This window comes from Schistocerca gregaria, chromosome 3 (genome assembly GCF_023897955.1).
Source record: "Schistocerca gregaria isolate iqSchGreg1 chromosome 3, iqSchGreg1.2, whole genome shotgun sequence".
NCBI lineage: Eukaryota > Metazoa > Arthropoda > Insecta > Orthoptera > Acrididae > Schistocerca > Schistocerca gregaria.
This window is the reverse complement of record NC_064922.1, coordinates 952967174-952984309: the sequence shown is the minus strand read 5'-3', so window position 1 is coordinate 952984309 and position 17136 is coordinate 952967174.

The window sequence follows — 17136 nt, the reverse complement described above, 5'->3', positions numbered from 1 at the left end:
ATGTTGTGGGACCTGTGGTAACAATCGAAGGCTCCATGATAGCTGTCGAATACGTGAACACTGTTGCAGACAACTTGCAACCCTTCGTGCTTCATGCCTTCACCGACGGTCGGCGACGCTGTCTGCCGTCTCGATAGCGGCCTCTGTTACGAGGCCAAAGTCGTGTTGTAGTAGTTTGAGGAGCACGCCAGTGAACTCATGTCGATGTCCTGCCCACGACCTACGCTTGTGCTGAACACGATGGAACACATCTAGATTGCTGTCGGCACCAGTTACGTGTCCCCAAATTATCGGCCCGTAATTTACGCGAATTGCCTGACCTAGGCGTAGACATCTGGAGCCACATAAGTGCCCCTGGAAATCTACCAAGGAACTGTCGAATCCATGCCAGCCAGACACGCTACTGTGTTGCGGTGGATCAACACGATGCTAAGGAGGAGATCATAATGCTTGGGCTCATCAGGGAATACAGGGTACATTATAATTGATAAGAAAAAGGAGGTTGAACATATACAATAACATCAAACACGATTCAGCGAACGTGTGGCTCCAAACGAGCCGTTTGCGGGATAATAGCGAAAGCGTATTTACGAGCAGTCACTCACTTCGGTATGAAATATTGCCTTAGTTAGTGCAGACGTATTTCTAGTGTACATTTTTTTACCATCTAGATCTCACAAGATGCCCTGAACTGTTACCAGCTTCTGAAGTTCAAACTGAAAAAGACATTAAAAAAAAAATCCGGATGTTCTGTTCGTTTGGACTCTCCAAGCGTTCTCAGCAGTGAGAGTTGCCGCCATCGTCAGCTCACTGCTGACGAACGCTCGGCTGCTTCACTGCAGGTCAGTTGTGAATCACGTTGCGTAATTTTTCTCGAGCGCCACACATCGCTGTGAGTGTGCCACCATCAGCTTTTGTCTTAGAGGTGCCCCCCCCCCCCCCCCCACGCCCGCACCAACGTGGTGACCAGACCAAAAGTTCTACTGCCACCTCCGTCAACATGTTAGTTATCTAATAGGTGGATCACAGGATGCTGGGCTGTGATGTTGTCCGTGCGTCTGGGTAAGACTACGCATTAACACGGTCCATCAGGTGATAGATAGTGGGCGAAACGCGAGTGAGGGTTGCAATTTGAAGAGCAGAGGGGAAAAAAAGCGCCAAGGCTCGTGCCGTGGGAAAAAAACCTCTGCGACAGTGGGATGGGTAGTAAGAGCAGTCACAGCTGACGATCGCTCGGCTGCTCCACAGGTCATTGTGTATCACGTTGCGTAACGCTGTGAGTGTGAACAAATTCCGGCCACGGAGGCGCGTGAGATTTCGGACGACGCCGCAACGACACCAAGGCGGAAAGAAGGAACGTTCCACTGTTCTCATAATTTTGAGTGACATAATGACAGTCTCGGAAGGAAGCTCTCTTATTCTCTGTGTATATGAACGACGTGTCATCCATTGCGAGCAACAGACTCAGATAGTTTCCTAAAGAGGCTCATCTATATCTGGATGATTAATCTGAAATTCACAATGAAGTACCTGAAACTTCCTGGTAGATTGCAACTGTGTGCCGGACCGAGACTCGAACTCGGGATCTTTGCCTGTGTTCGTAGAGCACTTGCCCGCGAATAGCAAAGGTCCCGAGTTCGAGTCTCGGTCCGGCACACAGTTTTAATCTGCTAGGAAGTTTCATATCAGCACACACTCCGCTGCAGAGTGAAAATCTCATTCTGGAATGAAGTACCTGGCAGAGGGTTCATCGAACCACCTTCAAGCTATTTCTCTACCGTTCCACTTTTGAACAGCACGCGGGAAAAACGAGCACATGCATATTTCCGTGTGAGCTCTGATTTATTTTATCATGATGATCATTTCTTCCTGTGTTGGTAGACGCAAAGAGAATATTTTCGCTATCGGAGGAGAAATTTGGTGTTAAGTAATGTGGGCTCACTTGACATTGGGCATTTGATCTCTGATACTTCTAGACAGTAGTCCAGTGTCTTACCACCCCATTTGAGATGCTAGCATGTTTATTTAAAATATGACTGCTAAGGCTGGGTTTGAATTCCATGGCGCTTTTCGTTTTCAGTGTACGTGTTTGAATTTCAGGTCCATGCCTGAGTTGTGTATACGTGTTTGTTCTACGACGAAACAACGCACTTGAAACACGACATTGTGGAGAGCTGCTTAAGATAATATTTTAATAGTAGTTACTGATACCATATAAGAGGTGCCATAGACAGAGCTCTCTATGCAGACAAGCACTGTTGCAGAAATATCTGCCAGAATACGGTCTCACGAAGGAAAAGAGTTGCTGATTAAAATATTATTGTTACATTTGCAGATTTGGTGGTTGTCCACGATGTTATTTGTACGTACTGAAAATTTGACGCTAAGTTTACTAGTTTTTAAAGTATCGTTCTGCCCTTGTAGTCCAATGTCTAGATGCCTGTGTACGAGTAGCTACAGAAAACTGCTGACATAGTGTCAGCCCCTGGACGCCTCGTAATGTTAAAGACCACCATATTGTTTCCACGTCCTGAATACATCGAACCACAGTAACTTTCCGTTTAGAGGCATGGGTGTGTCACAAGTGTCGGATTGCAAATCGTGTCCGGTAGTCTAACGGTCTTCTTTGGCACTGATTGCTTCATTGTCCTGTAACGACACTTTCTGTAAGTGATAAATACCAAGTGTTATCGAAGTTCGGTTTTCACGTGAATCTGCAGGGACCAGTAGACTAGTTTATCATTTCGTAAGTCGGAGAGAAGTTATATTCTCATTATTTTTTCGGAAAACCCACATATTCGGATATTACTGCTGAGTGCTTGCTGTAACAGCAGTAACCAGATGTGACGCGAAGTGGAGCACGTGACAGCTTAAAGTGAGTGTACGCTAACGTCCTAAGTGCCCAAGGAGAAAGAACAGCCCAGTGGGTGTCGGTGCCACAACCGCCGGCAGATCGTGGTTCAAACGAAGATAACACTCTCTCCTGTGGAAGATCTATGCTGTCTTACAGAGTATTGAAATATGACATTACAGTATACTGATTACAGGGAGTTATAGCACACACTCTCCGTTCAAGAAGAGCGTCTTTGTGAGAGGCTACGCCTTTGTTACGTTGTATTAGTGGAAGATGAACCCATAACAACTGTAGTTGACACTCCGTTGTCATTCATACCCAGTGTTGCTATTCATCCCTTATACCTCTGCTTAAGGCGAAACTCCATAAATATCACTTTAAATAAAAGTGACTGAAAGTAAGTTTCTTATTTAAGTTTCACAGATAACGACAGAAAACTGGCAGTAGCACTTGCTAGAGTTCTCATTTCATAAAACGTGCAGTGAAGAGTAGCTCTTCTTGAGATGGAATTACTTTCAATTATGTCAGTTCTGTGTATATGCACGGCATTTCGGCACCATGTAATAGGAGTTTGTATCCCTTACCAGAAAGAACATTCTGATAACTAGGTTACTTAAATAAAACGTACATTTACATCAATCCATTTCGTGCTCTCTCTTATTTCTTGTACATTCTGTACTTGGTAGTGAGAAAGCGTGCGAATGCGTAAGCATCACATTTTTCTTGTAGACAATTGTGGATGTCTTAATACTCATGTCCACACTCGTAAACGTGTTCGGTTCAGATGGTTCAGACGGCTCTGAGCACTGTGGGACTTAACAGCTGAGGTCATCAGTCCCCTAGAACTTAGAACTACGTAAACCTAACTAACCTAAGGACAGCAGACACATCCATGCCCGAGGCAGGATTCGAACCTGCGACCGTATCGGTCGCGCGGTTCCAGACTGAAGCGGCTAGAGCCGCTCGGCCACACGTGCCGGCTATGTGATCGGTTATGTGATCATTTTTCCCAAGCGAAACAAAAAAAAGGCACCCCTTTCGGGAGAAATACATATACTGCGAACCAGATGTACAAAGAAAATGTATTGGCATGGCACATATGAAAATAATAATAGACCCTGGAAAGGAATGGTAATTAAGAATTAACTGGTAACAAAGTATTCTTTCTAATTAAAACAAATTTATTTCATGCACTTAAGAGCGGTTATGTAAAGGGTGTTACTAAGGTGAGTGTGCAGTACGCATTTCTCTCCTCGCTACTTTCATCGAGCATGCATTTCATGCAGTGGGATGTTCCCCCTCTTAAACGTGCCCATGTCAGTACAACCAGAATTCGTTGTGTACAAAAGATGTCGAACAGAATGTACCGATGTGTATTATCTCCATAGCGTTTGGTTTAGGGCCTCATAGAAGAGCTACTTCCCTGCGTATTCCATCAGCTAACGAAAGGGTGGAATTAGTTTGTGTACTCCATAATTAGCTGAATCAAGCTGTGGCATTTTGTTATGTAATAGGCCATTTGATTCCAGTACTGAACAACGACAGAAGTTGATTAGGAATAACGGAATCAATTTTTCATTGCAGTTTTGATAATGTCTGGTCCTCAAGACTCAGATTTGTCAGTATTGCGGATGGAACACGGCCTACTTCCTTAAAAACATATGTTTGAATTTCTTAGTCAGGTAGAGGCTGTCTTTTTAATAGCTGATACTCATTCGGGTAAAAATTTATCGTTGCTTATTGTTCCACAGTGCTAATTACTCGTTTTCCCTGGGATTGACCAAGTATGCAGTTTTTGAAAGGCTGTTTAAAATTTCCAGTACCTACGAATTATGAAGCGGACCCTTGAGTGTGGTAATCGAGATTGGCGTTGTTGATGGACCTTTAAAATTAGAACGAAGTTAATACAAGAGGTCGGTAATGTAGAACTGTTATTGTGGCAATAAAGAAAATTCATTTACGTAACATCAGCTTTATGTAAGAACCGGTAGCCGACTTTCGGGTATGATAATGTTAAAGTTAGGAACCGGTCAGAGTCGCTACATCCAAAGAAACAGTAAAACAACAAATAAATTCTCGCTGTAATTTACAAATTCTTGAAATACTGTTAACTGCACATCAAAACCTAATCAAATGTAGAAAATGGACTCTAGTTTTTTTAATTATATGTTTCCTATGTGTTGATCATAATATAATAACTTAGCGTTAGGTGCAAGTCAAAGCGCAGGCTATAAAGTACACTAAAAAGATTCAGTTCATTGTTATTCTGTTCTTTTCCAGCTTATTGTTATCAGTAGCACATTACGATTATAGCGAAAATGATCTTTAACAGTCTCGATTAACGGCTCTTCGGGAACTGAATGTGCTTTTATTTTTCTACAGAAGATGTGTGAGAAGCGCTGATAACTGATGCAAACCATCCTGTCCTTTAGTTAAATTTATTTATTTATGTCTGAAAATAATAGGGTTCTGGCTGTGAACTTGGTCTACTTGCATGTTTAATGTTCCTTAAATACTAGCGGTAAATGCCCTTATTGAATGAAGTCATTTCACATTTAGTTAAACACATTATTTATTGCGACTGCAAGCTATCTGCCTGCTATTATTGTATTAACCACGTGACGTGTGCTCAAGTGTTGTGTGGAACAGAGCGTGAGTTTATACCATCATAAGTATTAGGTTTCAGACTGCAGGAAGCCGTGATCCAGCATATCAAAACTTAAATTTATAGCGTGGGTTTCAACATCCCATGCAAGTGCCCTTGCGTTTCAGTTTTAAACTACTGTTATTTAATTTAGAACCGTAGCGTGTTTTATTTGTCGACTACTTGCTTTCGTAATGCTTGACAAGGACTGTGTGTCGAAATTGCACTCACAATAAATAATATTTTTACAGCCAAATGCGGAATGACTTCACTTAATACTCACATTACGGTTGTGGACCCAGTGCTCATCAAAATTCTGAATGCTGTTGTTGTTAAAACCTCCAAGAGGAAGTGGTAACTTTACATTATAACATAGTAAACTGTTTCTTTTTTTTTACTTTCATGATTCGTTGCATCATATTAAAGACAAAATTTCTGGTTACTTTCCTTACTGCCGAGAAAGCATAAACTAGAAAGAAACAAAAAATACAGGCATGTAGAAATAACCAGAGAACAGCGCGGTTGCTGAAGGAGTCATTAGAATGTGGACAAGATTTATCTACTCGTAGCAAAATGTGGTCAATGAAAGTGCAGAGCAAGTAGTGACTAGTTGTGGCTTTGTCCATTAGGGAATTGGTCCACATCCATCACACACAAGGCGACAAGAGTGTCAACCCGTCTATGGCGCACAAACACCTTTGACATTTCTTTTACGGTTCATTAAACAACTAAATTGCGAAATGTGACAGCTGAATGTGCAGCAAAAACAGACCTTTTTCCCTGCGATTATTCACAAATGAGCTAACAGCGAAAGGGAGTTGACAAAAAAGGAAAATGAACCGGTGTCGCGCGCGCACCCGTTTTCCGGCTGGACGGCTTTTACTCTCGGGAGACGAGGTCAGGGTATCGGCTGCCATCGCCGCTTTTTCCTGCCGGGGTTTCACTTAGCGGCCAGTCCGGAAGATGCGTAATAGCTCCCATGTCGCTGCGTGAGCACCAACAAGTAGAGGTCACCAGAGAGGGTCGTGACTGGAGTAACGGCACACACACGTTCAGGTCCTGGCGTGCGTCTATGCAGTCTCATTCTTTACACGAGGGGTAGTCATAAAGTTTTAATTATGACTTCGAAAAAGTTTAAGGTTTGATGATGAAATTTAGTGATAGCGTTGTTCCCACTCTAGATATTCACCCCTCACAGCCACAATTGCTTCCGAACGTGCTTATGAGTATGATATATCAGCACCACACCAAGGCAATCCCAAAAATCTCTCAGCGTACCTTGCTCGATGGTGGTTATGTTTCACCTTCTGCGGCGAGTGTGAATTCATACACTTCAGCTTCTTCTTTGGCTCCTTTGTCTCAGGGTTACAGTGCAAGACCCGCTACTTGAGCATGGTGTACTGAAACATCTATCCAGTCTTCTTAGATTTGCTCTCCTTGGCAATTTTACACTGATGACGAAGTTTTCCAAGTAGATTCCTTGTCTACAAAATATCAGTCACTGTCAGCTGCTCTATGCTTTACAAAATTCTGTATATTTTCTATCACTGCTTGTAGAATGGGTTCCTCAATGCTTTTTCAGTAATTTACAACTCTATGATCCGATTGTTGTATTTTAATACTTCCTCAAAATATGTGCATTTATATTGCTCGTGTAACTACAGTAATTATTATTTTTTCTTTTATTCAGTTTGTACGTAGGTTGTATTATCCAATGCTGTTCCAGACTGAGTGGAAAAAAAATCACAAAACTCACACACACACACACACACACACACACACACACACACACACACACACACACACACACACACTCGCGCAAGTAACGTAGAGTGCACTGACGGCACTTTGAACAGTGGACGTTACATTTCAGATGTGTTACGATCCGTGGCTCTACCCTTCATTCGATGCCTGCGAAAGGCTACATTTCAGCAGGATAATGCACGACCGCATGTTGCAGGTCCTGTACGGGCCTTTCTGGATACAGAAAATGTTGGACTGCTGCCCTGCCCAGCACATTCTCCAGATCTCCCACCAACTGAAAACGTCTGGTCAATGGTGGACGAGCAACTGGCTCATCACAATATGTCAGTCACTACTCTTGATGAACTGTGGTATCGTGTTGAAGCTGCGTGGGCAGCTGTACCTGTACACGCCATCCAGGCTCTGTTTGACTCAATGCCCAGGCGTATCAAGGCCGTTATTATGGCCAGAGGTGGTTGTTCTGGGTACTGATTTCTCAGGATCTATGCACCAAAATTGCGTGAAAATGTAATCACATGTCTGTTGTAGTATAATATATTTGTCGAATGAACACCCGTTTATCATCTGCATTTCTTCTTGGTGTAGCAGTTTTAATGGCCAGTAGTGTAAGATTCAAAAGTGTGTTTACACGGGGTCGGCACACAGCACTCCGGTTTCGACCCTGCAGCCAGTGCCTCTCAGTCAAGCGGCCTCTCAACTGCTATGAAGAGGCTGAGTGCACACCAGTCCAATACCTCTACCAAAGAAAAATCCCTGGCAGAATTGGGAATCGAACCCAGGTCTCTTGCTTGAGTATCCGCTGCATTGACCACATTTTTATGTCTAAAAAATAAGGAAGGAACGTGACGAGGATTCGAACCATAGCTCCATTGTGGATGTTGATGTCCCAGCGGTCCACTTTTCTTTTTTTATTCATTGCTAAGGTGGGATCTGGAGCAAATTGGGCAGAGGTCGCAACCCGAGCCTGGCTATTATGTCCCGTTCTCCCTCTCAGAACTAAGAAGGATCGAGTGTATAGGATCAAAGAGGGCCAAAATGCATCAAGGAAAAGGAGAAAAGAATGCATTTATTTGAATTTTTTACTTTTGCACCATCACCAACGTATTACAAAACCTCGTATATGGCATGCATCGTAATAACGACTGGAAGGTAAATGAACATCGGTCCTCGTCCGGTGCCAAACAGGAAGGAAAAGAAAAGAGGTCGTCTCACAAGGAAGTGAAGGTGCTCCTTGGTGCTACTCGCTGCTCCCATATTTTTGTGGTCACCGTTGGTAGTTCAATCCTAACAAAAAGCGTTCGTGTTTCAACTTCTGTTATGGATAATCGAGCTGCGAGATGGGTTATGGAACGTGCTCCAGAGAAAATGTGAGAAGTATTGATGGTACCTGGGGTTCCGCACACCACACTGTGTAGTAGCGCCATGTCTATGTCACAGAATTCGCTCTTGCTGTTGGAAAATATACATCTCATCCGGAAAGAGGAGGGACTGTGTAGTTATAAGGTCGGCTGTCATCCGTGTGAGGAAAGCCGATATCTGGATCACCAAATGCCTACATGTTTTGCCAATCCAGAAACAAGGTGATGGCCATCCCTATCCACCAGTCAGCCGGTGACACACAATGGAGAGACCGCCAGCTGAAGAGCCTCGCACAGCTGCATCCCATTAACCGTTACGTACCAAACGGATTGAGCGTCCATATCAAGAGTGGCTGCGCTCACCACCTGCCATACAACAATCCAATCCGTTTGGCGTTATTTCCTTTCAATCACATTCGGCACCCAACTCAGCTGTAGGTTGGTGTGTATCACCCTCTGATGTCAAGCATGTGGGCAAGATTGCGGTGCGGACGTAGCTTAGGTAAATGAATAATTAGTCAAGTTAGAAGAAACGCGCTGGAATGTCCGATAATAGCTCAGCGGAAGAGAGGGGATCGGCATTACAAAGCATACCCATACTGACAAAGAATCCCAAAGCTGCTAACATGTGGCGGGCCACAGATGGAGAGATCGAAAGCGTCTGCGCGATATGGTGCATGTGCGACGCCAAACAGACGTTGGCATTTCGCGCCCGTTGCAGAATAGATGGAGTCCTAAGACGGTGATGAGCTAGCCCTGCTCTGATCTGATCTGCAGTTGAAGGCTACCGAACGGCAGAGGTCAGATGTGAAGTCAATGCCCAAACAACGTGTTGTGACGCTTACTCGCAGGCGGCGACGTACCCGTCGGTCAGACAGAGCAAGCGATTTTTAGACATTTGAGACTACTATCTGATGCTGAGCGGATGTCATCGCCGCCGCAAAGGATGAGTATCAGAGTGTCGGCATAGGTAGTGCAGCAAAACGTGTGTCCTCCGAGGTTCATCCCCGTCTTAGTGGTGTCTGGGTGCCGCAATTGTAGTAGTGCTGCCGCCAAACACGCGTCCTCAATCCTGTGAAAGGCCAGGCTGACATCGAGGCAGGCAAAGACCCCAGGAATTTGGTAAGCCCAGGCAAGCACAGCCATGTTGCGGACTGGAAGAAGGCCCAGGTCACAGCAATCTATAAAAAGGATAGAAAATCGGATGCACATAATTACCGGCCTATTTCACTGACATCGATTTGTTGTAGAATCATGGAACATATTTTGTGTTCTGACATAATGACCTTTCCAGACTCTGGGAAACTCATCTGCACGGTTAGGAGACAGCGGTCATGCGGGACACAGCTGGCCCTGTTTGTGCATGATGTACAACAGGCTCTAGGTACCGGCTCCCAGGTTGATGCCATATTTCTCGACTTTCGAAAGGCGTTCGACTCAGTTCCGCACTGTCGCTTGCTACAAAAAGTGCGCGCTTACGGTCTATCCAGTGACATATGCGGTTGGATAGAAAGTTTTCTAACAGACAGGGAGCAGTATGTCGTCCTGAACTGGGTAACTTCAACAGAAACTAGCGTAACTTCAGGTGTGCCCCGGGGCAGTGAAATAGGTCTATTGCGATTTACGATTTTACATAAAAGATCCGGTTGATGGTATTGACAGCGGCCTCAGACTGTTTGCCGATGATGCTGTAGTCTACAGGAAAGTAGTATCACACGAAAGTTGTGAACAAATCAACGAGGATTTGCAGAAAATAAATGCGTGGTGTAACGACTGGCAGTTGTCTCTTAATATTTGCAAGTGTAACCTACTGCGTTCAACGAGGCGAAAATCCCCATAAATGTACGAGTGCAAAATAAATGGTCAGTCTTTGGAAGCGGTAAAGTCAGTCAAGTATCTGAGTGTGACTATTCGAAATGATCTCAAATGGAATGATTAGATTACTCAAGCAAACGGCAAGGCGAACTCTAGATTGCGATTTATTGGTAGAATCGTGAAGCGATGCAGTGCTTCAACAACGGAAATAGCTTACAGTACGTTAGTTCGTCCAGTCTTGGAGTATTGTTCGTCTGTATGGGACCCTTGCCATTTGGGTCTGATTCAAGAGATTGAGAAGCTCCAAAGAAGAGCGGCAAGATTCGTGAGTGGTACATTTAGCCATCGCGAGAGCGTTACAAATCTCATAGAAAGTTTGAAGTGGGACCCACTTGCAGATAGACGACGCTCTAAACAGAACGGGCTGCTCACTAAATTCCAAAATCCGATCTTCACCGAGGATATAGAGCATATATTATTACCACCAACTTTCAAATCGCGTAATGATCATCATTCAAAGATAAGGGAAATAAGAGTTCGTACTGAGGCGTTCAGACAGTCGTTTTTTCCTCGTGCGATCCGCGAGTGGATCAGAGAGGGGGAGATATGACTTTGGCGCGAATTGTGCCCTTCGCGACACACCGCTTGGTGGCTACCGGAGTATATATGTAGATGTAGAACATGGAGTGCAGTGCGAATGCTATGAACGCTTTGCTCCTGTGAAACGCGTGTCATCCTGAGTGAGGTCAAGGGACGGAATTATGGAGCGTGCGGCCACCTCATGTTTTATTGATGGGTACCATCAGTCCTCCAAGGAAGGCTCCAGCGAGCTACGCTGCAGGAGACAGTAGACGGCGGTAGATGTTCGTCGAGGCTGACGCCAGCGATTGTTGGAAAGCCTGTCAGAACTCCAGAGGCAGGCCGTCAGGGTCTGGCGACTTATGAGTCCCATCTGTATCGCTTCAAGGACCTTCAATCAAATACGTAGTTGCAGCCAGGGGGATAGTGCCACAGGTGAGCCGAGGGACCTCCACGATCACCTCTGACGGCTCATGACGCTCCGAGCACCGCTTAGTGACGTTCTCTGTATTGCGCTGAGTATATAGACCTCGACCATTGTCCTTCGTGAAAACGAGGACCGGGGCTCGTCGCCATCGCCGTCTTCCTGCATTGATATGACACGTGGATGGTCCCTCTTGAGCGACTTGAGTGCGCGCCCTGATGATCGCCCCCTCAAGATGGCGGCGTGTCAGGGCGGTGGTGTGGGCCTTGGTGCGTTTTACCGTCGCCTGCTGTGTGGGCGAATGCGGCAGTGTACAACATGCCCTTACTAAGCTGTTAACAGAAGTCCGTCTCTTCACTGGAATCTCTCTGATTGCTGTAACTGAAAAGAGAACATTGAAAGCCTATTAACTTTCTTATCTTTCGCTACTCCTGCAGGTTAACGACTGAAATTGACGACGCTGTGTCAGCTTGAAGACTGGTCGGCGCTTTCGCTGGTAAACAGGGTAGTAATCTAGATTTTCGAAATTTGTTTACTGACTGTTCCAATCCAGTAGCAGGCGAGTTCTGGTCCCGCTGTTCGCGCGGCTGTGGAGGCTGCTGGCGTGGCAGGTACATACATTTGTTGGTAGGCCTAAATCAGAGACAAAGAATCTGGCATAGGCGAGGTTCTTACACTAAGCAGGTCCTTCTTCAATTTGTCGTCAGGGGAGTCCATGATAAACACGTCGTGAGTTAATGAGTCTACACTAGATTTCTTACATTCACCATTTTCGCAATGAAATTTACATTCTAGAGTCAGCCCCTGTAACTGAGTCATCCATTCGTTGTAGCTCTGATTGGACCTCGTGAAACACTGAAAAAAAATTTGTTTCTGGCAGCACCAACATGAATTTTCGAGTCGAAGCCTTTCTTCAATAACAGAATATGAGAGAGGTGGTAAAATTTCTGAAAACATTGAAATACATTAGGGCCTGCCCGTGGTAATAAAAATATTTTCGTTCCACATCACCTGATGTCTGATGCGGGATGTAATGCTGTTCAAGACGCTGGATACAGTTGTTCCAGGAGTCTATGTCTCCAGTAAATGCTGGAAAGGGTGTCGGCGTTAACTTGAATTGCAGCGGTTGTTTTGGTGTTGGCCGCCGTCCTTCTCTACTTCAATTCGGACCAAATACGCCGCCAAGAGCTCATAGGCTGCTGACAATTGTTGCAATAAGTTTAGGATTCGTTGTAGAACGAATGGCGGTTGGGCCGTGTCTGAAAAATATGCTCAGAACACTTCACAAAATTTCCAAAAATCTTCCTGGAAAGTAACTGGATTAGTAATCACAGAATCGATAACTCATAGAAGAAAGCCACGCATTGTTGACACAAAACCCAAACTAAAGAAGCATGCACTCCAAATGTCAATTAAAAATAAAATTTGTGCTGCTTGGGGATTTTCCCCCTATGTTGCCACGAATGTTCTCTCACTCATTTCCTTATATTGAGAACAATGCTGTGCGTTTGCACTGATCAACAATTTCCAGTTTACACCACAAAAAGCTGAGACTTGGCGAAAAAGTGTGAACAATGGCTAAAGTTTTTTTTACATCACTAAAATGTCGACTGTGGAAAGTTAATATCAATTCGTCAAGTTTTTCGTCGTCACTAAAATGTTGTGAATTTAGTAATTGAGTGCTATAATTAGTTCAGCCCAACAGTCCACGGTACCAGAAAATTGTTTTCCTGCAGTGGTTCCTCGATAGTGGATGGTTTTGCACATTTGTAAATAAACACTTGCTCAGTAGGGTGGCAATGTAACACAGACGTTGCAACAAAATAACCAATAACAAATAAAATTTATAAAGAGGATGTTACAAAATCATACTGTGGTACAGTTTAATGCATACCACTTCATGTCCTGTAGTTAGTACAGTGATATCTAAATAACTACGCTGTCTCTTGAAAGCTGTAAGTATCACTGACAGTAATGTTGGCAGACACTCTATTACTGGTCATAATCCTCTATAGATAGCGACTGCTAAGTTGAAAGGTAGTCTTCAGAGTACTGTACTATCTGTAGGCACTGAAGTGAAGTGTCTGAGTGCTGGTTCATAAAACTTTCGAGCGTAGCGCGTCGTGTTTTGGTGTCTGTTGGCGGAAGGATTTGCATATCCACCCGTACACGGTGGAAACGAAGCAGTCTGGAGTTGACAGCGTTCCCACTGGCTGTCAACACTTTTGGCAGACGTACATGAGGCTCACATGTAGAACGTGGTGGGCTTTTAGTGAGGCTCGATTTGATTGCGACAAGCGAGCGTATTCACTGGTAACAGTGACACACGTGAAGACAGATGATCTCCGTGCAAACACGAATATTATAAAATTTGCGGTGCACCGATCTAGAAATTGCTTATTTTCTTTCTTCGTCAAGTTAGTATCTTTGTTACTCCTTCACGTTGAAGCGACTTGACGTATCTGCATGAACTATGGAACGGAGACAGCCCGTTCCCTGAATTAACACACCGGCTGCCTCGTATTCCGAAAAAATACACTGTTCATGGGGGATAGTCAACGTGACAACTTGATTTGGAGCCAAAGGAGAGACGCTATTGATACCACGAATTCCTATCATCCAAACAAACTTGCTTTTCCGGTTCAAACGCTCCCAGTTCCATTTGAAAGCGGCCTTCTCGATCACTATAATTAAGAGTCAAGGACAAACGTTAATAGTGACAGGTACTCATCTAGGAACATCAGGTTTTCCGCACGGTCGGCTCTACGTTGTCTGCTCAAGTGTGCCGAGAGCCAGAAATCTCTACACATACGCAGGGAACAAGAAGTACCTGAATGATGTTAACAGAGACGTATTACAGTAGAGTTCTGGCACTGTACAGCAAGACAATTATGATGTATTTCGTGCTAGGCATGTCGCAAACAGTCGTCACATTATTTACCCTCTTTCGTGGCACATTTTGTGATTCGCTACAGGGCCGAGTGAAAATGTTTTCCTTAAGTAAGCGAGTGAATTATGGGGACAGGTATTCCGTCAGCTTCTGCCATCGGGTCGATCGCGCCTCAAAACCTCCAAGAGATAACTTTTGTGATGGCGCATACGCTTGGATAGTGAGTTTCGGCGTAAATATATCTCCACAGGTTGTTTCAGTAAGAGCGTGCAAGAATGTAACAGGACACAGAGAAAGCTCCTCCGAACAATTTGAGGTGGGGAACCTGGCGTCGGAGAAGCCAGATTGAGGAGATAAGGTAGTAGACTATTCTACCGCTCTGTCCAGCCTTACTCTTTTCGAGCTTATTTACAAATACCATGCGGACAAGTTTACAAGCAGTGTCCTGTTTATTCACATGTACATTCTTTATTTTCGGGTGAGAAGTTCCGCCTTATGCAAGACACATTTTTTCTTTTGTTTCACCCAAACTTGTTTCAGCACTTTTTTGCTATCGTCAGTGGGTTCTATTTTTATTTTTAACTGTAAATTTGTTATTAACATATTAACATTTGCGTCGTTTACAACATTATGTAAAAGTTGCATTTATAACTTAATTGGTGAGAAGTAACATGCCTTACATTATGTTATTGTCCTCTTGTTTTGGCAGCTGTTATGCTACACAATACACGACATGTCATCTGCAAACAGCAAAACGTAATTTATTTTCTGTTTGTTATGCATTTACGAATTCGACTACATTCAATTATCCTCGTTTTGCTTTTGTTGATGTTCATCTTATACCATCCTTTCAAGACACTATTCATTCCAGTCAACTGCTCTTCCAAGTACTTTGCTGTCTCTGACAGAATTACAATGTCATCAGCGAACCTCAAAGTCTTTATTTCTTCTCCATGGATTTTAATACCTACTCCGAATTTTTCTTTTGTTTCCTTCACTGCTTGCTCAATATACAGATTGAATAACATCGGGGAGAGACTACAACCCTGTCTCACTCCCTTCCCAACCACTGCTTCCCTTTCATGCCCTTCCACTATTATAACTGCCATCTGGTTTCTGTACAAATTGTAAATAGCCTTTCGCTCCCTGTATTTTACCCCTGCCACTTTCAGAATTTGAAAGAGAGTATTCCAGTCAACATTGTCAAAAGCTTTCTCTATGTCTACAAATGCTAGAAACGTAGGTTTGCCTTTCCTTAATATTTCTTCTAAGATAAGTCGTAGGGTCAGTATTGCCTCAGGTGTCCTAACATTTCTAAGGAATCCAAACTGATCTTCCCCGAGGTCGGCTTCTACCAGTTTTTCCATTCGTCCGTAAAGAATCCGGGTTAGTATTTTGCAGCCGTGACTTATTAAACTGATAGTTCGGTAATTTTGACATTTGTCAACACCTGCTTTCTTTGGAATTGGAATTATCATATTCTTCTTGAAGTCTGAGGGTATTTCGCCTGTTTCATACATCTTGCTCACCAGATGGTAGAGTTTCGTCAGGACTGGCTCTCACAAGGCTGTCAGTAGTTCTAATGGAATGTTGTCTACTCCCGGGGCCTTGTTTCGACTCAGGTCTTTCAGTGCTCTGTCAAGCTCTTCACGCAGTATTATATCTCCCATTTCATCTTCATCTACATCGTCTTCCATTTCCGTAATATTGTCCTCAAGTACATCGCCCTTGTATAGACCCTCTTTATACTCCTTCCACCTTTCTGCTCTCTCTTCTTTGCTTAGAAGTGGGTTTCCACATGAGCTTTTGATATTCATACAAGTGGTTCTCTTTTCCCTGAAGGCTTCTTTAATTTTTCTGTAGGCTGTATCTATCTTACCCCTAGTGAGATAAGCCTCTACATCCTTATATTTGTCCTCTAGTCATGCCTGCTTAGCCATTTTGCACTTCCTGTCGATCTCATTTTTGAGAAGTTTGTATTCCTTTTTGCCTGCTTCATTTACTGCATTTTTATATTTTCTCCTTTCATCAATTAAATTCAATATTGCTTCTGTTACCCAAGGATTTCTACTAGCCCTAGTCTTTTCACCTACTTGATCCTCTGCTACCTTCACTACTTCATCCCTCAAAGCTACCCATTCTTCTTCTACTGTATTTCTTTCCCCCATTCTTGTCAATTGCTCTCTTATGCTCTCCCTGAAACTCTGTACAACCTCTGGTTCTTTCAGTTTATCCAGGTCCCATCTCCTTAAATTCCCACCTTTTTGTTGTTTCTTCAGTTTTAATCTACAGGTCATAATCAATAGATTGTGGTCAGAATCCACATCTGCGTCTAGTGTAAGCCACAAAATAGAGCGTATGTTTACAAATGTATGCGAGTCATGTAACTGAAGCGAGACATGGGTTCAAATGGTTCTAAGCACAATGGGACTTAACATCTGAGGTCATCAGTCCCATAGAGTTAGAACTACTTAAACCTAATTAACCTAAGGAGATCACACACATCCATGCCCAAGGCAGGATTCGAACCTGCGACCATAGCAGCAGTGCTGTTCCGGACTGAAGCGCCTACAACCGTTCGGCCACAGCGGCCCGTCGGGACATGGGGACCAGCACAGTATTCACCTAATGGGATGTGGAAAACCGCCTAAAAACCACGTCCAGGCTGGCCGACACACCGGCCCTCGTTGTTAATCCGCCGGGCGGATTCGATCGGGGCCGGCGAGCTTAACTGAGTCCAGGAAGCTGCGCGTTAGCGCGCTCGGCTACCCTGGCAGGTAAACCACCTTACTTACTTCCTATGGAGAT